Source organism: Emys orbicularis, chromosome 3 (genome assembly GCF_028017835.1).
Source record: "Emys orbicularis isolate rEmyOrb1 chromosome 3, rEmyOrb1.hap1, whole genome shotgun sequence".
Lineage (NCBI taxonomy): Eukaryota > Metazoa > Chordata > Testudines > Emydidae > Emys > Emys orbicularis.
This window is the reverse complement of record NC_088685.1, coordinates 67,779,356-67,803,457: the sequence shown is the minus strand read 5'-3', so window position 1 is coordinate 67,803,457 and position 24,102 is coordinate 67,779,356. Positions and strand designations below refer to the sequence as shown.

The 24,102-nt window shown below is 41.8% G+C and overlaps 1 protein-coding gene across 2 annotated transcripts in view; it reads left to right on the top strand.

Moving 5' to 3' along the window:
• ME1 (malic enzyme 1) overlaps positions 1-24,102 on the top strand; it is a 358,560-nt gene that overhangs the window by 35,728 nt on the left and 298,730 nt on the right. The window contains exon 1 of one of the 2 annotated variants that reach the window (XM_065400346.1): positions 18,286-18,299. The exons of the other annotated variant lie outside the window; for it this stretch is intronic. The gene's annotated coding sequence lies outside the window, so the exon portion shown is untranslated. Of the gene's footprint in view, positions 1-18,285; positions 18,300-24,102 lie in introns of those variants that run through there. 2 annotated transcript variants of the gene reach the window in all.

The following is a 24,102-nucleotide window of genomic DNA, read 5'->3' as shown; positions in this document are numbered from 1 at the left end:
AGGGCATGTCTTCACTTAAACTGCTACAGTGGCGCAGCTGCAGCGCTTCAGTGTAGACACCACCTACGCTGATGGAAGAGGTTCTCTCTTTAGCGTAGGTGGTAGCTAGGTTGATGGAAGAATTTTTCTGACAACTTAGCGCTGTCCACACTGGTCAGCATAGTACATCTCTCAGGGATTTGGATTTTGTACACCCCAAATGACGTAGCTATGCCAATGTAAATTCCCACTGTAGGCCAGCCCTATATTTCACTTTCTAAACAAAAAAGGAAGTGGTGGGTTGGCCCCAATAATTTCAAAGAGTTGGACAGTTTGATTATTTTTGTAAGGTTTTTATTACCAAGTGTTCCTTTTAGTTTGCAGTGGTGTTGTAGCCATGTTGGTCCCAGGACATTAGACAGACAAAGTGGGTGAGGTAATATTTGTTATTGGACCAACTTCTGTTGAGCTTTTGAGTTACACAGAGCATTTCTGCAGGTCTGGGAAAGGTACTTAGACTTGGTCTACACTAGGAACTTAGGTCAGTATAGCTATGTGTCTCAGGGGTATGGATTTTTCACATCTTTGTGAGATATAGCTATACTGATGTAAGTCCCTGTGTAGACAGCGCTAGGTCAACGGAAGGATTCTTCAACCTAACTACCATGGCTCAGGGAGGTGGATTACCTATGCTGGTGGGAGAATCCCTGCAATGTTTTAAGTGTAGTAAAGCCATCACAGTTAAATACAAGGTGGAACAGATTATTTAGCATAAGTAGTCATCGCATTTTCTAAGAGACCATTCAAGGTAAAGTGGCCTTTTGATACCCATGCAGTCATAGCACAAAAAGGGGTGTTAGTGGGTTACAGGTTGTTGTAATAAGCTATAAATCCAGTCTCTTTATTAAGATCATGATTGTTAGTGTCTAGCAAAGTTATGAATTTAAGTGCCCAGGCTCATCTTCTGAAGGTATTATGCAGCTTTCCTTTGAGGACGAGGACTGAGAGGTCAGATATGCAGTGATAATTTTATGAAAAGGGTTTGCCCACATGCAATAGGGTGTTTTTGTCTTTTATCATTTTTCTATGTGAATTCATTTCAATGCATAATGATTGTCTGGTTTCACCCACATAATTGTTATTGGGGCATTTAGTGCACTGGATGAGGTACACCACATGTTGGGATAGTCATGTGTGGGACCCATGGATGTTGAAAGGTGTGTTGAAGGGGTGTTGATCATTGTAGCAGTGGAGATGTCAGCAAGCTTTGCATCTGTTGTTATAGCAGGGTCTGGTGCTGCTTTGAGTTGGTGTGTCCTAGTCTGTGGAGAGTTTCCTTCTGATGATGAGCTTGGAGAGCTTGGGGGGTTGTTTGAAGGCCAGAAGGAGGGTTTAGGAAAGATTTCTTTCAGAATGTGGTCCCCATCAAGTATGGGTTGTAACTGTTTAATGATATTCGGCGTTGGTTCTAGGATAGGGTGATAAGGTGACAACTTAGGGCATGTGTGATTGGAAGGGTTTTTTTTCTGTATTGAAGCAGGTTTGCCTGTTTTCCTTTTAGTATAAGACTTGACAAAAACTTTCACAAGATCTACAGATTTAACTTTTCTCAGTTCTCGCCATGGCTATCTGAAGTTTATAGCTTTCCACACTTTGATTCAATCAAGTGACAATGGAAATTCAAGCAAGAATTCATGTAAACTGTGCCAGACAGATGGACGTTCTGGGAATTAAGGTATAGTGAGTTAGCCATGTAGTTTTACAAAGATTAAGCTTTTCATCATGCTTCCTAGTCAGTCATTGTTTCCTCATAAATCAATTAAGAATTTAAGTGCTTAACACAGCCATCCATTTTCTTAAATTGCCTTGCCTCTTATGTTTGCATCTAGTGGTAGTGTGCTATTACTAAGGCCCTGTGTAAATCACAATTTCATGGAAATCCTGAAATTAGCCTAATATCATGACTTTTCCAACAGTGGGGAGGCGGAAGCAGACATCCCCACCTTTGCCTCCCCACTGTTGTAAAAAATCACAGTATTGGGCTAATTTGTGGTTAGTTGTCCGGTCCCATCCCAGAGGGGTATGGGGAGCTGGTGGGCTGGTCCCGGCAGGGGGGGGGGGGGGCGGCGCAGACAGCAGGCCAGCAGGGGTGTTTCACCACATGGTACAACTGGCCGGCTGGCCCAACCTGGCCTGGTGCTTGGAAAAGGGCCAGGTTCGCTCCATGCTCAGATTTGGCCCAGGGTGCCACTGCTGCTTTCTGGCTGGCTGGCCAGCCAGTGGGGAGAGGGGGAAAGCATTGACAATGTGCAGCAATGAGGTGCCGTGCCCTGCCCCAAAGTAATCCCCAGGGGAGACAATGCAGCACCAGCTGTTGAAGAGCTGAGACTGGAATCCACCATTTTGAGCATGAGCAAGTATGTGAGGAGGCCCTGCCCCGGTGGGGAGATCAGGGTAGGGAAATGTGATAAACCCTCAGCCCCATGCACACACTTGCGTGTGCTCCAAGTGGTGGATCCCGGTCTCAGTTCCTTGCCAGCTGTCACTATAGGGTCTCCCCCATGCCTGCTGGGGGGTGCCATGGTTTGGGCTGCGCTGTGATGCCTAATTGTCACATGTTATCAGAGCCACCTTCCTCTTCCTGATGGCTGTCTGTACAAGAAGCAGCAGCTTGGGCCAAAACTGAGCATAGAGAAAGCTGGACTCTGATCACTGTTCTGGTCTGGATTCTCCATGGTGCCATGTGGTCCGATGCCTTGCTTCACCCCCATTGCTTCTTGATAGGACCAGCCCGTCCCCTTCCTGTCCCTCTCCAGGATGGGACCTGAAGTGTTGGAAATATCTCAGCTGTTTGGGATGGGAGGAAGACTCAGCAGCCACGCATGTCCCATGAAATTCAAACACTTACCTGTGACACTGCCATGATTTTTGCATTTAACAGAGAGAAAATTAGCAGTTTGGGGAGCTGTGCCTTCTGCTGATCCACACATAACTAGATTGATATTGTTAAAATCAGAGTAGTAACTTTCTTCACAAAAGCAGTTTAAAATTAGTGACACTTGAACTCTACTACTCAGAATTTAAGAAATACGCTTTTATCTAGCCCACCCTGGGTCAGCCCGCACATTATATACTACATCCTCCTATCAGCAGAGGGAGACAGAAAAAAATCAGGTTTTATGACACGGTCTTCTGCACGTGGAGAGAGCTTGCTGGCTGTCTGAACTGTAGGATTTTTACTGTTAACTACTTTCACTGAATTGTTCTATGTTCCTTTCTTCTGGCTAATTTACAGTGCTTTTTAAAATCCTTTTTTTAAACTGTAACTTCATTTTCTTCCGTTTCATCTTCCCTCTGAGAGTATTCAATGCATCCAGTGTATCCTGCTCCTTCAGTAACAAGGGATAGAGAATAGGAGATACATGACTGACTGGTAGTTTCTGGCAACTTGTTCAGTTGTCACATCCTCCATCATTGTAAAAGAAGGCTTCTTTGGTTAAAAAAAAAATCCATCCTGGTTAAGAAAGGAATGGAACAGCAGCAATACAAAAGAAATATACACCAGATGGAAAAAGGGGCAAAACTGACTATAAATTAGCAGTGCTGAAATACAGAATTGATAAGGGAAGTTAAAAGTTATCCATAAAAAATCTGTGGCTAGTAGGATTAAGGACAAAAACAAATTCTAAAAATATATCAGGAAAATAAGAAATCTTAATGGTATAGATCCTTTGCCAGATAGGGATGGTAAAACTGTCAGTAACGATGCTGAAAAGGCAGAAGTTTCTGATAAATATTTCTTTTTTATATTTGGGCAGAAATGGATGATGTGTTCATATCACACAGTGATGATAAAATATTTTCTATTCCAACAATAGGGAAGATGTGAAACAGCAACTGCTAAAGTTAAACATTTTAAAATTTATAGGACTGGATAACTTCAACACAACTGTTTTAAAAGTATTTTTCTGAGAAACTCTGATCCATTGATGTTGATATTTAGTAAATCTTGGATACAAAGAAAGTTCTAGCGGACTAGAAAAAGTAGATATTATGCCAGTATATAAATGGACTGACTTGGGTACTATAGGCTGGTAAGCTTGACATTGATCCTAGGCAAAATCTTAGAAAGGCTGAGATGGGACACAGTCATTAATTATATTTTAATCCTTTAAATAATGTCAATCAATCTGATTTTATAGAAAATAGGTCTTGTCAAACAAAATTGATATAATTTATTGATGAGATTATATATTTGGTCGATAAAAGTATTTGTGTTGACATAATATATTAGACTTCTATAAAATGTTTAAATTAGCACTAAAAATCAATATTGCACACAATAAATAGATTTAAAACTGGAAAACTGATAGATCTCAAAAAGTAACCATAAATGGGAATTCAGTATCCAGTTAGGATGTTTCTACTGGGGTATTGGAGGGATCTATTCTTGGCCTAAAGCTATTTAATATCTTTATCAGTGGTCTTGAATAAAACAAAATGATTGCTGCCAAAGTTTTCAGGTGTCGCTCAAAAATTGGTAGAGTAGTGAATAACAAGGACAGGACAGTTACACTTAGTGAACTGGATTGCATGGTAAGCTGGGCTCACTTTTACACAACATTTGTTTTAATACAACTAAATGCATTGGTTATATATTTAAGAACCAAGAATGCATGTCATACTTTTATAGGATGACTGTATTTTGGAAAGCACTTATTCAGAAAAGGACTTGGAGGTCATGTTGGATAAAAAACTAAGCAAGAGCTTGGAGTGTGATGTAGTGGCTCCGGGAACAAATATAATCCTCAGATGTATAAGCAGGGGACTAGCGAGTAAAAGAAGGCAGATGGTATTATCAGGTAATTACTAGAAAACTGTGTCCTGTTCTGGTGTCCACACCTGGAAAAGGATTGGATTGGAACAATTTGAAAAGGGTTTAGGAAAAAAATTGTTTGAGGTATGGGGAACCTGCCTTACAGAGAGAGGATAAAAGAGATCAATTTGTCTTGTTTATTGAAAACTAAATTAAGAGGTGACTCGATCAGTCTCCTACCTAAGGAGAAGATTTCTGATAGTAGTGTTCATTGGTCTAACAGAAAAAGGCATAACAAGTTCCGGCATCTGGAAGAGGAAGCTAAATACGTTAAGACTAGAAATAATACATAAATTTTTAACAGTGAGGGTAATCCATTGAAACAACTCACCTATGGATGTGGTGGATTTCTGTTACTAGAAGTCTGTAAATTGTGATTACAATGTATTTCTAAAAAATTTGCTCTAGCTTAATCAGAAATTATGTGGTTGATGCAAAAATTACTGGATAAAATTCTATGTCCAGTGTTATGCGGGAGATCAGGCTAAATGATCATATTGGTCCTTTTTTACCTTAAAATCTGTGAAAGCCATTAAGCGAAAGTGCCGAATTTAGAGCCTAGGGACACTAGACTTAATGATGAGTAGTTATTTAAAACGTTTAATCAACCAAAGTGGTGTTCTGATCCCAAAGGACCAGCCACAATATCCAGGCCAATATATAACTCAGATCGTACCCAATAATCACTTGCCAATCCTTTAGTATCTAATATCTAAAGGTTTATTTATAAGAGAAAAGAAAGAGGTGAGAGTTAAAATTGGTTAAAGGAATCAAATATATACACTCATTGCAAAGTTCTTGAATCAGGTTTGAAGCGGTGATGGCATAAACTGCTGGCTTGCTAAGTCTCTGGTTGCTTCCAAATGACTGGAAGCATTCCTCAGTCACTTGGTTAGAATGCTTCCATTAGTATAAGTCCATAGTCTAGAGCAGGAAAGAAGCAAAATGGAGATGTTTCCAGAGCCCTTTATACTTTCTGCCATGTGGCGGGAACTTCATTGTTCCAAGCAAAGTTCCCAGCACAGTTTGTGGAAAAGTACAAGCACAAGATGGATCCAAGTGTCACATGAGCTGGTCACATGCCCTTGCATGCCTCGATGAGTCATAGCAGGGGCCATTACCCATATTTCTGGCTGGAACATCCACAGAAAAGTCCATCAGGTGAGGGTAAGCTGCTTCTATAGCCCATTGTGTTTGCTGATGGGCCATTAACTTGAATAGTCCATTTACAGTGTGCTGGCTAGACTGGATGTAAACTACCTTGTGGGTGCTACCCAGGAGCAAACACATTTGAAATACAGGTACAAAGTCAATATTCATAACTTCAGATACTAAAATGATACATGCATACAAATAGGATAATCGTATTCAGCAAACCATAACTTTTCCGTTGACGCCTTACATGACATACTTTGTACAAGATTTGTTGCAATTATATAACCGTGATAGCAACAATGATCTACATGGTCATATTTTAATCATACAACGTCACACCTACCAACCCTTCTTGTCCTAGGACTGCCAGGGTTGTTAACTGCCCACTTCATTTTAAGTGGTCTCTTACAACATGTGTCAACCCGTTATGCTTAACAATCTGTCCCATGTTGTGTTTAGCTGTGACACTCTGGTAATCTTCTCTAGATATGAGGGAGAGCTCTCTGAAGCTCAAAGCTTTCTTCCAACAGAAGTCGGTCCAATAAAAGATATTACCTCTCCTACCCTGACTCTCTTAAAATATATGAAAATCATTTAAATTAAATAAAAACATATTAAGCAGTACATATTTTCTGCTGAAGTTTTAAAGAAAGCCAAATCTCTTAACTGGAAGAAGTTAATTTCTAAGCACCTGTGTCACTGTGCCTCAGTGGATCACAGCTGAGGATGCCAGATTCAGGACAAACTGCTGAGAAATATGGCAGACTCACCCAAAACTGGCTGTTATTCTACCATTAGATGTACCAATCCACTCCCCCAGGAGTAAACTTAAAAGATTTTAAATTGCAGCAAGGGTGGTTTAGGTTCGACATTAGGAAAAACTTCCTAACTCTCAGGGTGATTAAGCACTGGAATTAAATTGCCTAGGGAGGTTGTGGAATCTCAATCATTGGAGATTTTTAAAAGCAGGTTAGACAAACACCGGGAAGTGGCGGCCAGCACATCCCTCGGCTTGCACCGTTTCCTGCAGCCCCCATTGGCCTGGAGCGGCGAACCGCGGCCAGTGGGAGCCACGATTGGCCGAACCTGCGGACGCAGCTGGTAAACAAACTGGCCCGGCCCGCCAGGGGCTTTCCCTGAACAAGCGGTGGACCGGCTTTGAGAACCACTGGTCTAGATAGTACTTAGTCCTGCCATGAGTGCAGGGGACTGGACTAGATGACCTCTCGAGGTCCCTTCCAGTCTTACAATTCAATGGTTCTATAAGTAAAAAATGCATCATTCACCATTTTGTAACACAATAAAAATGTAATAAATTAAGAATCTGAATAAATGTAAATGAAGCTATATAATTAGTTAAATAAATCTGTATATCTACAGTGTATCATCCTGGCTAGTAAAAAGCACCAAATTTAGAGTAAAGACTATATTAAGCTGTAAATCAACTTTTTAATGGGTAGTAATCAATGAAAATCAGGCTTTCTTTAGGAAAAATAATTAAAAAGTACAAATGCAAAACAAGAAAAGCATCAATTAAATTATTTTCTTGCTGATTTTAAAAACCAGTGTTTTCAATTGTTTTAATTTAAATCAATCCAGTCTGAGAGAGGATAGGTTTTTGTTTTTGTTTTTCCCCCCCATGCCTGCTTATCCTTCGCAACTCTGGAATTAAAAACCTAATTTTTTTAGGTTAAGAAATGACAGTGAGGCGTGGTAGTAGAAAACCCTAAAACACAACCAAATTCTTTTCATACTGTGGATCCAACAAGACACATACTCCTTTGTTCTTGGAAATGAGCAGGTTAATAATGTGAATTCAGCATTATTTTTCTAGTTATTAACTGTGCAGTGTCAAGTCTTATTTCCTTTTGTGATGTCTTGTGGCAAAGCTAACACATTGTCACACTATCACTGTAGCTTTATTTTGCTAGGACCATCACAATCCTAATGAGACATGGGCAGCTGGAAATAGAGGACAGGCTTCTGTAAGGGTCCCTACTGTATTTGGGTTATGAAGGAGGGGAAAGGGGGACAGACTTACTTGAGTGGAGCAAATAGGGAACAGGAAGTGACCAGAACAGGTGGAGGCACTGCCCCACCATATGCACCAGAGGGAGGGGGAGGTATTTATTTCCCATGCATTCTGGAAGGAACAGTCTCTCATCAATTGCGGATCAGAAGTTCCCACCCATCGACTCAGAGTAGGATTGTATGATCTGCTGTGGGCTTGCACTAGTCATCTTTATTTTCTTTTGTGGCTGGGAAGGAATTTTTCCCTCACCGCCAGATTGTCTGAAGTGAAGTGTTGAAGGGAAGAGGGGATTGCCTTCCACACAACAGGTCAGGGACATAGTGAGGAAGGAAAGGAGGTTAGGTCAAGATGTCACAACTTAGTAGGTAGGAGGTATGGCAGGTGTCCATCATAGGTGCCGACTCTGTGGGTGCTCTGAGGCTGGAGCACCCACGGAGAAAAATTAGTGCTCTGCACCCACTGGCAGCCAAGCTCCCCTCATCCCTGCCCCACCTCCTCCGCCTCCCCCTCCCCGAGCGTGCCGCGTCCCTGCTCCTCCGCCTACCTCCCAGCGTTTCCTGCCCGGCCGCTGCCAAACAGTTGTTTGGCAGCATGTTGGGAGGGAGGGAGAGGAGAGGAAATGTGGCGCACTGAGGGGAGAAGGGGGAAGCGGCGGGGCCGGGGCGGGGATTTGGGGAAGGGGTGGGAATGGGGTCAGAGCAGGGGTGGGAAGAGGCTGGGCGGGGGGGGGGCGCATGGAAGGAGTGGAGTGGGGGTGGGGCTGGGGACAGGGAGGGGGTCGAGCACCCAGGGGAAAGCGGGGAAGTGGGGTATACCGGTAGTTATTTGTTGAACAGGAGATGGAAGTGGATTTAGATGAAGGTATCGCCCATGGAAGCCAGAAAAAGGGAATTGGGGCACCTAATGTCTAGTACAGCTGTTAGACTTTGCTTTAAAAAGACCTGCTGGCTAAAGTAATGAACTGAGTTGGTGTTTAATCTCATACTTCAGTCAGAGGTCAAGGGCATTTGTTCAGTTGCTGATACCACGTGTACATGGTTGATTTACAACTATGATGCCAGTTTATATATGTGGCCATATTTCAAGGCACTTGGGTTACCCTTCTTTTTCATGCTGCCTATAGCCAACAAAATAATACAGACAAAAATCAATTAAGAAAAACAAATGTTGTGCAATATTGCTTCAGTAAAAACACATTTTACCACTTCACACATAACAGCTGTGTCTCAGCATTCTTCTATTTTAGTCTGCAAATTTAGGTTCAGGTTTGAAAAAAATTGTAGCAGATGGGGATGTTGTATATTACCATATTGCACAGTGTTCTGGCAAATTTTATGGGACTCCGAATACTTTAATATTCTTTTGAAGTGGTGAGATGCTGAAGAAAATCAAGATATTAACTTTAGTCTAAACTTGGATCACTGACAAAACAGTTCTGTTTTTTCTACCATAAGGAGTTTTATTTCACATTACATTCTGTGGAAAAGAAGATATGCTTTGAAAATGTCTTAAGTATTTCTCCTAACTTACTCTGATACTTGCATAGAAATATTGGCTGTAAGCATTTTATTTTAAAACTCTGATATAAAATAATAATAATGCATTAATTAGGACTGTTGATTAATTGCAGTTAACTCATGTGATTAACTCAAAAAAATTAATCACGATTACTTGCACTGTTAAAAATAGAATACCAATTGAAATGTATTAAATATTTTTGGATGTTTTTCTACATTTTCAAATATATTGATTTCTATTACAACACAGAATACAAAGTATACAGTGCTCACTTTATATTATTTTTTATTACAAATATTTGCATTGTAAAAATGATAAACAAAAGAAATAGTACTTTTCAATTCACCTCATACAAGTACTGTAGTGCAATCTCTTTATTGTGAAAGTGTAACTTACAAATGTAGATTTTTTTTATTACATAACTGCACTCAAAAACAAAACAATGTAAAACATTAGAGCCTACATGTCCGCTCATTCCTACTTCTTGTTCAGCCAATCGCTAAGACAAAACAAGTTTGTTTACATTTACGGGAGATACTGCTCCCTGCTTCTTATTTACAGTATCACCTGAAAGTGAGAACAGGTGTTCTCATGGCACTTTTGTAGCTGGCATTGCAAGGTATTTACGTGCTAGATATGCTAAACGTTCGTATGCCCCTTCATGCTTCGGCCACCATTCCAGAGGACATGCTTCCATGCTAGTGTTGCTCATTTGAAAAAAAAAAAATGTGTTCCTTAAATTTGTGACTGAACCTCTTGGGGGAGAATTGTATGTCTCCTGTTCTGTTTTACCCGCATTCTGCCATATATTTCATGTTATAGCAGTCTCAAATGATGACTCAGCACATGTTCACTTTAAGAACATTTTCACAGCAGATTTGACAAAACGCAAACAAGGTACCAATGTGAGATTTCTACGGCTAGCTACAGCACTTGACCCAAGGTTTAAGAATTTGAAATGCCGTCCAAAATCTGAGAGGGATGAGGTGTGGAACATGCTTTCAGAAATCTTAAAAGAGCAAACTCTGATGCGTAAACTACAGAACCCGAACCACCAAAAAAGAAAATCAACTTTCTGCTGGTGGCATCTGACTCAGATAATGAAAATGAACATGTGTCGGTCCGCTCTGCTTTGGATTGTTATTGAGCAGAACCTGTCATCAGCATGGACACGTCCTCTGGAATGGTGGTTGAAGCATGAAGGGACATATGAATCTTTAGCCCATCTGGCACGTCAATATCTTGTGATGCCGGCTACAACAGTGCTATGCGAATGCCTGTTTTCACTTTAAGGTAATATTGTAAACAAGAAGCGGGCAGCATTATCTCCTGCAAATTGTAACCAAACTTGTTTGTCTGAGCAATTGGCTGAAGTAGGACTGAATGGACTTGTAGGCTCTAAAGTTTTACATTGTTTTATTTTTGAATGCAGTTTTTTTTTGTACATAATTCTACATTTGTAAGTTCAACTTTCATGATAAAGAGATTGCTTTATATGTATTTTTGGTTAAAAATATTTGCACTGTAAAAAACAAAAGAAATAGAAGTACTGTAGTGCAATGTACCACATTTTTGTTTTTGTTTTTTCGTTCCCCAATTAGACATGGGGAAACAACATAGTACATGGTACTAACATAATCATTAACTTTCCTCTGTTTATCTCAATTGTGTTAACACTTATTTCAGTATCCTGAATTCTAAATGCATGTTTTTTAGACATCTTATCTTAAATATGGCACCAATACTGCTATCTGTGCAGCACTATGAGTGGTAAAAGGGGGAGTTCCAGCCAGGCACTGGTGTTTTTAAACCACTGTGTTGTGCAACTGCTCAGAGCGGGTCTGGATGACAGAGTGATTATAACACAATGAGCTTTCTACCCTAATGCAGCATTGGTGGTAATCACGGTGGGAATTTTTTAAAAGAAAAAAGTCTAATATGTAGAAAAGAGAAGAGAGAAGGGACAGCTTGCAAACTGGGTACTCTAGATTTGTTGAGTGCATGGCTCAGCAGAGAAATAAGATTTTCACAATGGTATAGACATAATTTTGGAGCTGATTTTTCATAATAAGGAGGACTCTTTAAAAATCATAGTAATTTTAATATATACTATATTTTGGACCTGTCAACCTTGATTTAGAATTTAGAACCTTGATTTAACAGTTTTTAGAATATATTACTCTTAGTCTTTTCTTCTTATGTTTAAATGAAGCAACTAGATGAAGAGAAGTATTTATTTCTTAATTTAGTCAATAGCATAAAATACTGTAGTTGTAATGTACTTCATTGTTAGATTTATGTATTCAGTTTAGTCTCGGTTTAATTTCTAAAAGCCAGCAATAGGGTCTGCTAAGCACATCAACTTTATCAAAGGCCCTCAGGGTTTCAGGGTTTATTAAACTGCACTTGGAGAAGTTACAAGAAGTGGAAACTTGGTCAGATGACTAGGGAGGAGTACAAAAATATTGTTCGAGCATGCAGGAGTGTAATCAGGAAGGCTAAAACACAACTGGAGTTGCAGCTAGCAAGGGATGTAAAGGGTAACAAGAAGGGTTTCTACAGGTATGTTAGCAACAAGAAAAAGGTCAGGGAAAGTGTGGGACCCTTCATGAATGGGGGAGGCAACCTAGTGACAGACGATGTGGAAAAAGCTGAAGTACTCAATGCTTTTTTTGCCCTGGTCTTCACAGACAAGGTCCACTCCCATACTGCTGCACTGGGCAGCATAGTATGGGGAGGAGCTGAGCAGCCCTCAGTGGTGAAAGAACAGGTTAAGGACTATTTAGAAAAGCTGGACAGGCACAAGTCCTTGGGTCCAGATCTAATGCATCCGAGGGTGCTGAGGGAGTTGGCTGATGTGATTGCAGAGCCATTGGCCATTATCTTTGAAAACTTGTGGCAATCGGGGAAGGTCCTGGACGACTGGAAAAAGGCAAATATAGTGCCCATCTTTAAAGAAGGGAAGAAGGGGAACCCAGGGAACTACAGATCAGTCAGCCTCACCTCAGTCCCTGGAAAAATCATGGAGCAGGTCCTCAAGGAAACCATTTTGAAACACTTGGACGAGAGGAAGATGATCAGGAACAGTCAACATGGATTCACCAAGGGCAAGTTATGCCTGACCAACCTGATTGCCTTCTATGATGAGATAACTGGCTCTGTGGATATGGGGAAAATGGTGGACATGATATATTTTGACTTTAGCAAAGCTTTTGATACGGTCTCCCACAGTGTTCTTGCCAGGAAGTTAAAAAAGTATGGATTGGATGAATGGACTATAAGGTGGATAGAAAGCTGGCTAGATTGTCGGGCTCAACGGGTAGTGATCAATGGCTCGATGTCTAGTTGGCAGCCGATATCAAGCGGAGTACCCCAGGGGTCAGTCCTGGGGCTGGTTTTGTTCAACATCTTTATTAATGACCTGGACAATGGGATAGATTGCACCCTCTGCAAGTTCGCGGATGACACTAAGCTGGGGGGAGAGGTATATACGCTGGAGGGTAGGGATAGGGTCCAGAGTGACCTAGACAAATTGGAGGATTGGGCCAAAAGAAATCTGATGAGGTTCAACAAGGACAAGTGCAGAGTCCTGCACTTAGGATGGAAGAATCCCGTGCACCGCTACAGGCTGGGGACCGACTGGCTAAGCAGCAGTTCTGCAGAAAAGGACCTGGGGATTACAGTGGATGAGAAGTTGGATATGAGTCAGCAGTGTGCCCTTGTTGCCAAGAAGGAGCATTGCCAGCAGATCGAGGGAAGTGATTATTCCCCTCTGTTCGGCACTGGTGAGGCCACATCTGGAGTATTGCATCCAGTTTTGGGCCCCCCACTACAGAAAGAATGTGGACAAATTGGAGAGAGTTCAGCGGAGGGCAACAGAAATTATCAGGGGGCTGGGGCACATGACTTACGAGGAGAGGCTGAGGGAACTGGGCTTGTTTAGTCTGCAGAAGTGAAGAGTGAGGGGGGATTTGATAGCAGCCTTCAACTACCTGAAGGGGGGTTCCAAAGAGGATGGAGTTTGGCTGTTCTCAGTGGTGGCAGATAACAGAACAAGGAGCAATGGTCTCAAGTTGCAGTGGGGGAGGTCTAGGTTGGATATTCGGAAACACTATTTCACTAGGAGGGTGGTGAAGCACTGAAAATGGGTTACCTAGAGAGGTGGTGGAATCTCCATCCTTAGAGGTTTTTAAGGCCAGGTTTGACAAAGCCCTGGCTGGGATGATTTGGTTGGTGTTGGTCTTGCTTTGAGCATGGGGTTGGACTAGATGACCTCCTGAGGTCTCTTCCAACCCTAATCTTCTATGATTCTATGACATTTTTAACAGATTGTGTGCACTAAGAGTTCTGCCTGCTTTTACCAATTCCTCTTCCTCCTTGTAACAGGCGGCCTGGAGGGCTGGACAGTCTAGTACAGCGTGTAACTTCTGACCCCATGCTTGGTTGCGCAGCCTCAGTCTTTAAGGCGGGGGGAGAGAGGGACCCAGGTCCTCCCTCTCCACCGGGTCCCAGCCCATGGCCCTGTGTTTGTCAACCGCTGAACAGGGGCAGCCATCCCAATATGGAGTTTAAACCCACTGCTCTGGGCTATTTCCTACCACTGTCTGTTTAGTTGGGGCACGGCCCCTCTAGTCCAATTAGTTGGGCGGCCTGCTTCCCATAGGGTCCTCTTGTGGGTCTTGAGCGGCACCTGGTCTTGGTCCCAGGCTCCTTTGGGTGGAGCAGTTGCAAGTTGGTGAGGCAGAGACCCACAATGTCCCTGGGCTTCATGTTTTCCTCCAGGTCATTGGTAAAAATGTTAAATAGCGTAGGGTCAAGAACTCTAGGATCCCACTAGAAACACTCGTTCAATGATGATACCCTGTTTACTATTACATTTTGAGACCTATCAGTTAGCCAGTTTTTAATCCATTTAATATGTGTTATATTAATTTTATATCATTCTAGTTTTTTAATCAATATGTCATGCAGTACCAAGTCAAAGGCCTTAGGGAAGTCTAAGTATATTGCATCATGTCTATTACCTTTGTCAACCAAATCTCATAAATAAAAAGAAAAGATTTCAAGTTAGTTTGACAGGATCTATTTTTTATTAACCCTCACTGATTGGCATTAATTACTCTCCTTTAATTTTTATTAATCTAGTCCCGTATCAGCCACTTCATTATCTTGCCTGGGATTAATGACAGACTGACAGGCCTATAATTACCTGGGTCATTTCATTTACCCATTTTACATATTGGCACAACATTAGCTTTATTTGTCTTCTGAAACTTCCCCAGTGTTCTAAGACTTAATGAAAATCAACATTTATGGTCCAGCAAGCTCTTCAGCTAGTTCTTTTAAAACTCATGAATGCAAATTATTCGGACCTGCTAATTTAAAAATGTCTAATTTTAGTAGCTACTGTTTTACATTCTCCTGAGATCCTGATGGAATGGAGAATGTTTCATCATCATATGTTATACTTACATTATCTGGCTTTTTCATCAAATACAGAACAGGAATATCCATTGAATACATCTGTCTCTTCTGTCTTGTTATTGATAATTCTACTGTTTCCATCTAGTAATGGACCAATACCAGTGTTAGAATTCTTTTTGTTCTTAATATACTTAAAAACTCCTTACTGCCCTTAACACTGCAGGTCATAATTTCTCCTTGTGTCTCTTTGTTTCCCTTACCAATTTGTTTACAGTTCTTAGCTTCTGATTTATATCCATTACTATCAGCTTCTTTTTTCTTCCATTTGTTATATATATATAATATATATATGTTATATATATATATATATAACATAACTGAGGAAGAAGGCCATACTGCTTAAAAACAATCTGGTTAAGAGGGCAAATGAAGGCAGTTATAATTTTTAAAAAATATATATATATTTTAAAAATTATAACTGCCTTCATTTGCCCTCTTAACCAGATTGTTTTTAAGCAGTATGGCCTTCTTCCTGAGTTATGGCATTTGGAGCATCTAGTAAAGGGTTCTTAAACAATTCCCAATTATCATTCATATTTTTCTGATTCAATTCTTCCTCCTAGCTGATTTGGCTCATAATTGTTTTCAGCGTTGTGAAATTGGTCCTTTTAAAGTGCCAATACTGGTTTGGACTTTATTCTGTTAGTGTATTATAAATGTGATCAAGTCATGATCACTTGTACCTAAGCTACCATTACTTTTTAATTCAGACAAATACAAATTGTAATACCTAGCATTTGCATAATATTTTTTCCAAGATGTTTTATGTACAGTAGTTCAGAAATATTGAAGAGTGATCAATAAAACAGTGCTTCAGTTTGTAATTCTGTTTGTGGTAGCATGAACATTACATCAAGCTCATACAAGTTTCCAGCATCTGAGTGAGGTGTTCTGGGTGCAACTGGATGAAAGTTTCCCCTATAAAGCCAACAAATGTTTACTTCAGCCCTTTTTACTAAAAATTGAAAAGAAATTAACTTTATCAGTGCAGTTTTGCATGTTTTTATCAGAAGCAAAAAGTATGTCTCCTTTAAATCCTTTACCAACCATTTTTTATCTATTCTCAGTGGAGTACCTGAACTGGACATCCACCAGAAGTTTACATAATGAGTTGTGACATTATAGTATAGCCTCCCTTTCCTACCCTAATAGGTCCCCAACCTGCTGTGGGGAAGGCAAAAAACCCAGACAATTCCTTCTCAGCCCTCCAAGAAAAGAAGTGACTAGGGTAACGACCACAGCAGATCATGATGAAATGTGGTATTTTAACTCCTTCCATGAGTGGGAGGGGGGTGTTTGCCTAGTGCAGGTTAAAGAGGGCTTTCCTGCAACTTTCCTGAGTATAAATACTCCCCCTCTCTTAAACCTCTCTTCTGGTCAACTAGAGAGGAAGGAGGCAGCCACCAATCTGGTCCAGCTGTGTTGTTTTCCTGCTTCCTACTGGGAAAAGGTAATCTACTTGGAAGGGAGGGGCCTTAAGGGACAACAGCTCCCTTGTCACCAGGCTGCCATATAAGCCCCATCTCTGTCAAGCTGGACAAAGGGCCCTCACTGTAGTGAGGACATTGGCCGAATATACTTATGATACAACTATCTGCTTTCTAAAAAGTGAATCTAGAAAATGTGAGCCATAGAGCTAATTTCACCTGAATGACTGTTTGGCTTTTGCCCACATAGAACCTGGTGGAGTCCCCTGATGGTGAAAAGTTGAGTAGGAGAGGCTGCATCCATAAAAAGAGTCTGCAAGCTTTCCTCCACTAGAGGGGCCATTACATGCCAATAAAGTCCAAAATGCTGGTGAGGAAGGGGCATCCACAGAAATGTTGATTCCATGTATCCCTATAGCAGCCTGTGCTGCTGGCATTTTTATTTTATCTCGGAATTGAATTTTCTTCTATACTAAAGAAAAATCTTAGTCTTCTTTAGTTCTAAAAGAACCACCTTGAAATTGAACTTCAAAACTGTGAAAATGAGACTGATAACTGGCTATAACTATGGGAGCAGTTGCTGTATAAGACATGTAATTCAGACCGTTAGTTTAAACACACACTCATTGACTTCAGTGGTGCAGAATTTCACGTCCATTGTGTACATGAAATGGATGACATTTTTAATGATTTTTCTTTTAAAAGTCAAGAGTTAACTTACTTCAAATTTATCACCATCATTAAACCTATTGTTGCAGACAGACATTTTTGGTGACTCTTTAGTCGAAGTTCTTCCAATTCAGTGTGCACATTCAGTTCAGTATCTTAAGTGCTATTTCTGAGCTCGGATTTCATCACAAGAAAATTATGCAATCTTCCAGTCACTTTCACTTTGCTATAAAAATAATGGCAGCTCATTATTCTACCTTTGCAATCTAAACCAACAACCATTAACATGTGAACAAAATATATCAAATTAATTCACCTTTGACAGGAGATTTTTGGTAGCAGTGCCTGTTCGTCCCCTGCTTGCACTCTGGACATCCTCATGACCTGTACTGAGACTATACAGAGCTGCGTGAGTGAACTGCCCTCAGTTCCTTCTCAACCGCTTGACAGCCTGAGACACAGTATCTAGCATGTACGCTCAGCTTTGCTCTAGCTTAGTCCTGAGTTCTTGTTCCTAGTTCTAATTTAAGTTTAGTTTATTTAGTTCTCTTATTTATTTTATTATAATACCTCTTTAGTTAACTTTTGGTTTTCCATTTAATATACCCTCCTACTCCCTTTCTGAGATGTTTTCTCAGGGTCATTATCAGTCTGGTGTGCCAGAATACCTGGGATTCAAGGGCTGCCTTACCTGCCAGGAATCTATCTGGTCAGCGACGGATATTCCCAATGTCAGGTAGACACCCGCATTGCAGCAATGTTCAAGGTTCTGCTAATTTTTTAAAAGCAGATCTTGGGAAAAAAAACCAGGCGATTAAACTTAAGCTTTTCATGGTGGAGTGCACTCTCCAACCAGCCATGGTCCAGGCCCAGATACATCCCTCTGGACATTGGCCTCTGTGTGAGCACAGTGCCCCATCAAACATCGTACTCCACTTGCCTATGTCTTCATGGGATAAGAAAATGGAGGATACCAGTAAAGTTCCTAAGAAAAGAAGTTTCTGGGTCACCTCAGAGAGAGTTTACTTCAAAAAAGCCTCAATCACCATCAGGAATGACCAATTTAAAGACCTTGTGTCACAGGAAGGGTACTCCTGAGGCTCCAGGCTTCTCTGGTATTAGAGCTTGTTGGAGACCTTGAGCTCCTCAAAGACCCACAGCACCAAGCAGACCTTGCTACCAAAGTCATCTGCTGTACCATGATCATTTCAGCAGAGACTCTAAACACTCTGCCTCTAGAAAGTCTGTAGCATAGACAGACTTTTCAATACCACCTCTGGTACCTAAACAGGTGATCCAGACTGCAACATCAGAACTTCTGAGATAAATATAGTTTGGTATTGGTACCATTATCTAGACAACTACTCCTAAAATAATAGGTGTAGTTGTCCTAGGTATCAGCACAAATTTACCTGGTAACATAGGAGTTTAGATTGTCCAAAGACTTGGTGTCTGATGAGTCAGAGTCTCCTGTATTGATGGGTACTGGACGGCTGTTGGTACCGAGATCTGCAGGGTCTCTGAAACTTTACCTTTCTCTGGTAGCCTGGTTCTCCAGAACCATCAGCACAAGGCGAATAACCATCCTTGCCTCCAATGTCTGCTCCTCCTCTGGACTGTGTTGAGGACTCCTCTTCAGATTCTCAGATCTTTGTGCAGGGATCCCCTACATATCGCTATGGCGCATCTCTCCTCACACCTTAACTGAGAAGGAAACCCCAAGGGAAAGACCATGTTATGCCTCACTGGTACAAGCAGCATTGGATGCCTCCCTGTCTACCTCATGATCCCCCCAGTGACCGTATTGGAACCCATGGGCAGCCTATTGTCAGCAGTTTTCAAGAGCTCATAGCTGTTCCCATAGGGATCATAATGGAAGGTAGACTACTTCTCCATTTCTCCCTCCTCAGCCCCTACCACACAAGGAGTCTTTTGAAGAGCAAGAGCCTGGAGCAAACAAAAAGGTGACACCACAAACTAATATATCCTCATCTTTTCCAGATGAGGCTTTGATACCTTCTCTGCCTCTATATACCAAGGATTTTAAACAGTTTCAGCAGCTGATAAAATGGATTGCTGACTCACTTCAGATTCCAGTGGAAGAGGTCCAAGAGTCACAATATAACTCTTGGCCGTCGTCCACACAACAGTCTCTGCATAGGAAACATAGAAGTATGGCAAGAGACCACCATGGCTTAACCAGGAGATCTTCAATGATCTGAGACTCAAAAAAGAGTTCTACAAAAAGTGGAAACTAGGTCAAATTACAAAGAATGAATATAAACAAATATATAGGGAGAAAATTAGAAAGGCCAAGGCACAAAATGAGATGAAACTAGCTAGAGACATAAAGGGTAAGAAGATAATATTCTACAAATACATTAGAAGCAAGAGCAAGAGGAAGACCAAGGAGAGGGTAAATCTGTTACTCAATCAGTGGGGGAAAAACAATAACAGAAAATGTGGAAATGACAGAAGTGCTAAATGACTTTTTGTTTGTTTTCACCAAAAAGGTTAGTCGCCATTGGACGTCTAACATTATGAATGCCCATGCAAATGAGATAGGATCAGAGGCTAATATAGGGAAAGAACAAGTTAAAAATTACTTATACAAATTAGATGTCTTCAATTCACCACGCCCTGATGAAATATGTCATAGAATATTCAAGGAGCTGACTGAAGAGATCTCTGAGCCAGTAGCAATTATCTTTGAAAAGTCATGGAAGATGAGAGAAATTCCAGAGGACTGGAAAAGAACAAATATAGTGCCCATCCATAAAAAGTGAAATAAGGACAACCCAGGGAATTACAGACCAGTCATCTTAACCTCAGTACCTGGAAAGATAATGGAGCAAATAATTAAGCAATCAATTTGCAAACACCCAGAAGATAAGGTGATAAGTAACAATCAGCATGGATTTGTCAAGAATAAATCATGTGAAACCAACCTAATATCTTTCTTTGACCGGGTAACAAGCCTTGTGGATTGGGGGGAAGCAGTAGATGTGGTATAATTTGCCTTTAGTAAGGCTTTTGAATTTGATACTGTCTTGCATGACCTTCTCATAAAAAAACTAGGGAAATGCAACCTAGATGGAACTACTATAAGGTGGGTGCATAACTGGTTGGAAAACCATTCCCAGAGAGTAGTTACCAGCGCTTCAGAATTAAGCTGGAAGCGCATATTGAGTGGGGTCCCACAGGGATTATTTCTGGATCTGATTCTGTTCAATATCTTCATCAATGATTTAGATAATGGCATAGAGAGTACACTTACAAAGTCTGCGGACGATACCAAGCTGGGAGGGGTTGCAAGTGCTTTGGAGGATAGGATTAAAATTCAAAATGATCTGGACAAACTGGAGAAATAGTCTGAAGTAAATAGAATAAAATTCAAGAAGGACAAATGCAAAGTACTCCACTTGGAAGAAACAATCAGTTGTACACATTGTGACAAAGTTCCTCCTCTGCCTTGGTGGGTCCTGCGCTTTCTGGTGGATTTGCTTACCTCAGAGATTCACGGCAGCCTTCAGTTTGGCCGTTTTTGCTAGAGGCTCAAACCAGCCATTCACTCAGCTAACCTCATCACTGGCCAGCATGGGGGAAACAGAGAACAATCTTCGCAGTCTCTGTTGTCCCACCTAGTGGGTCAGGGACAGGCCAGATCCCTTTCCAAATTAGACCTTCCCCTCTGGTATGTCTCACAGACCAGGTCAACTCCTCCTGTGTCAGATAGGGAGTTGGGCGGATGGGGAGAACCCGGGCCTGCCCTCTACACCAGGTTCCAGCCCAGGCCCTGTGGATAGCAGCTGTCTACAACATCTCCTGTATCAGCTGCGTGACAGCTAAAACTCCCTGGGCTACTTCCCCATGGCCTCCCCCCAGCACCTTCTTTATCCTCACCGCAGGACCTTTCTCCTGAAGCCTGGTAACGCTCGTACTCTTCAGTCATCCAGCAGCACGCCTTCTCATTCCTTGCTCCTTGCATGCCACTCACTAACTGATGGGCGGTCCTTTTTAAACCAGGTGTCCTCATTAGCCTGCATGCCAAATTGCTTTTAATACGTTCTTAATTGGCTCCAGGTGTCTTAATTAGCTTGCCTGTCTTAGTTGGTTCTAGCAGGTTCCTGATTGCTCTAGGGCAGCCCCTGCTCTTGTCACTCAGGGAACAGAAAACTATTCATCCAGTGGCCAGTATATTTTCCTTCTACCAGACTCCTGCACCCAACTGGTCTGGGTCTGTCACAACATGCAAAATGGGAAATGACTGCCTAGAAAGAAGTATTGCAGAAAGGGATCTAGGGGTCATAGTGGATCACAAGCCACATACGAGTGACCAGTGTAACACTTGCAAAAAAAGCAAACTTCATTCTGGGATGATTAGCAGGAGTGTTGTAAGCAAGACATGAGAAGTAATTCTTCTGCTCTACTCCACACTGATTAGGCCTCAACTGGAGTATTGTGTCCATTTTGGGGCACCACATTTCAGGAAAGATGTGGACAAATTGGAGAAAGTTCAGAGGAGAGCAACAAAAATGATTAAAGGTCTAGAAAACGTGACCTGTGAGGGAAGATTGAAAAAATTGGGTTTGTTTAGTCTGGAGAAGAGAAGACTGAGAGGGGACATGTTAAGAGTTTTCAAGTACATAAAAGGTTGTTACAAGGAAGAGGGTGAAAAAATGTTCTTGTTAACCTCTAAGGATAGGGCAAGAAGCAATGGCCTTAATTGCAGCAAGGGCAGTTTAGGCTGGACATTAGGAAAAATTTCCTAATGGTCAGGATGGTTAAGTACTGGAATAAATTGCTTAGGGAGTTTGTGGGGTTTCCATCATTAGAGATTTTTAAGAGTAGGTTAGACAAACATCTGTCAGGGGTGGTCTAGATCAGGGCTGGCCAACCTGTGGCTCCAGAGCCACACGTGGGTCTTCAGAAGTTAATAGGCGGCTCCTTGTATAGGCACCGACTCCGGGGCTGGAGCTACAGGCGCCAACTTTCCAACGTGCCAGGGGGTGCTCACTGCTCAACCCCCTGCTCTGCCCCAGGCCCTGCCCCCCTCCACCCCTTTCCACCCCCTCCCCTGAGCCTGCCATGCCCTCACTCCTCCCCTTGCCCCCCCCCGAGCCTCCTGCATGCCACAAAACAGATGATCGGGAGGTGCGGGGAGGGAAGGGGAGGCACTGATCGGTGGGGCTGCCAGTGGGTGGGAGGCACTAGGAGCGGGGGGCGGGAGCTGACGGGGGCTGCTGACCTATTACTGTGGCTCTTTGGCAATGTACATTGGTAAATTCTGGCTCCTTCTCAGGCTCAGGTTGGCCACCCCGTTCTAGATAATACTTAGTCCTGCCATGAGTGTAGGGGACTGGACTAGATGACCTCTTGAGGTCCCTTCCAGTCTCACGATTCTATGATGGATTAGCGTTAACAGTAACTGAGACTACTTGATTCTGTCAAAACTATGTTGCCAGCTAATGCACCACATACATGTAAATGAGCCAACAAAAAGTATGGTTCTCCAAGCAAAAAACTGAGTTTTTATTTTTTATACCCTGAGCTGTAATCTAATACCATTGTGCTTCTCTGGAACAGGGGAAAAAAGCGAGAAAGCACATAGACCTTCCTAGCTGAGGATTCCGTTACTGTCATTTACAATAAGGCTCCTTTACACCACTCTGGCAAGGTTAAGGAGCCTTAATTGACTAAGTATCAGACGGGTAGCCGTGTTAGTCTGGATCTGTAAAAAGCAACAGAGAGTCTTGTGGCACCTTTAAGACTAACAGATGTATTGGAGCAGAAGCTTTCGTGGGTGAATGCCCACTTCATCAGACGCATGTAATGGAAATTTCCAGAGGCAGGTATAAATATGCAGGCAAGAATCAGTCTAGAGAGAATGAGGTTAGTTCAGTCAGGGAGGGTGAGGTCCTCTGCTAGCAGTTGAGGTGTGAACACCAAGGGAGGAGAAACTGCTTTTGTAGTTGGCTAGCCATTCACAGTCTTTGTTTAATCCTGATCTGATGGTGTCAAATTTGCAAATGAACGGAAGCTCAGCAGTTTCTCTTTGGAGTCTGGTCCTGAAGTTTTTTTGCTGTAAGATGGCTACCTTTACATCTGCTATTGTGTGGCCAGGGAGGTTGAAGTGTTCTCGTACAGGTTTTTATATATTGCCATTCCTGACATCTGACTTGTGTCCATTTATCCTTTTACGTAGTGACTGTCCAGTTTGGCCAATGTACATAGCAGAGGGGCATTGCTGGTTAGCGGGTTAGCGGGTTGTCTGTTTGCCGCCCCCCCCCCCCCGGGCTCCGTCCGTCCGTCCCCCCCCCCCCCCGCGGGGGCGGGGGCGGCGGAGGCTTTTTTGCCTGGGGCGGCAAAAAAGCCAGAGCCGGCCCTGACTGTTTGGGCAGAAATTCTTGACAGATTAGAAAAGCACCTGTCTTCTCTTACTAAGTAAGATATTTAATGATATTCCCTGTTACTTAACAATCTGCTGCTATTGCAAAACTTTAACTTACTTACAGTCAAAATAATAGAAATGCTTCAGTGCAAACTGTACTGAAGGCCTGCTACATAAAGAACATTATGGTCAAACTAACAGGAATCTTTATTTAATAGTCCACATGCCTATCCAGTCTACATAGAATATATTAAATAATTTCATTTAATTTAAACTACTTTTCTGGATGCCCGTAAGAAATCCAGTGAACCTTTAAAATACTTTTTCATTTATTTTTAGTATAACTAAGAATTCAGTAGGATTAAAAACTATGGATTTGATCCAAAGTCCATTGGCGTCACTATGGATATTTTTCCATTGACTTCTGTGAGCTTTGGGTCAGGTCCTATGTAAATAAATTGATAGAGAAGCAGGTGTGTTATATTGCAGCCACTGCGTTACTTATGTGAATTTTCAGCTATTATTTTCATTAGAGATCTGGAAAGATTTCTAAATATTAGAAAGCATAATT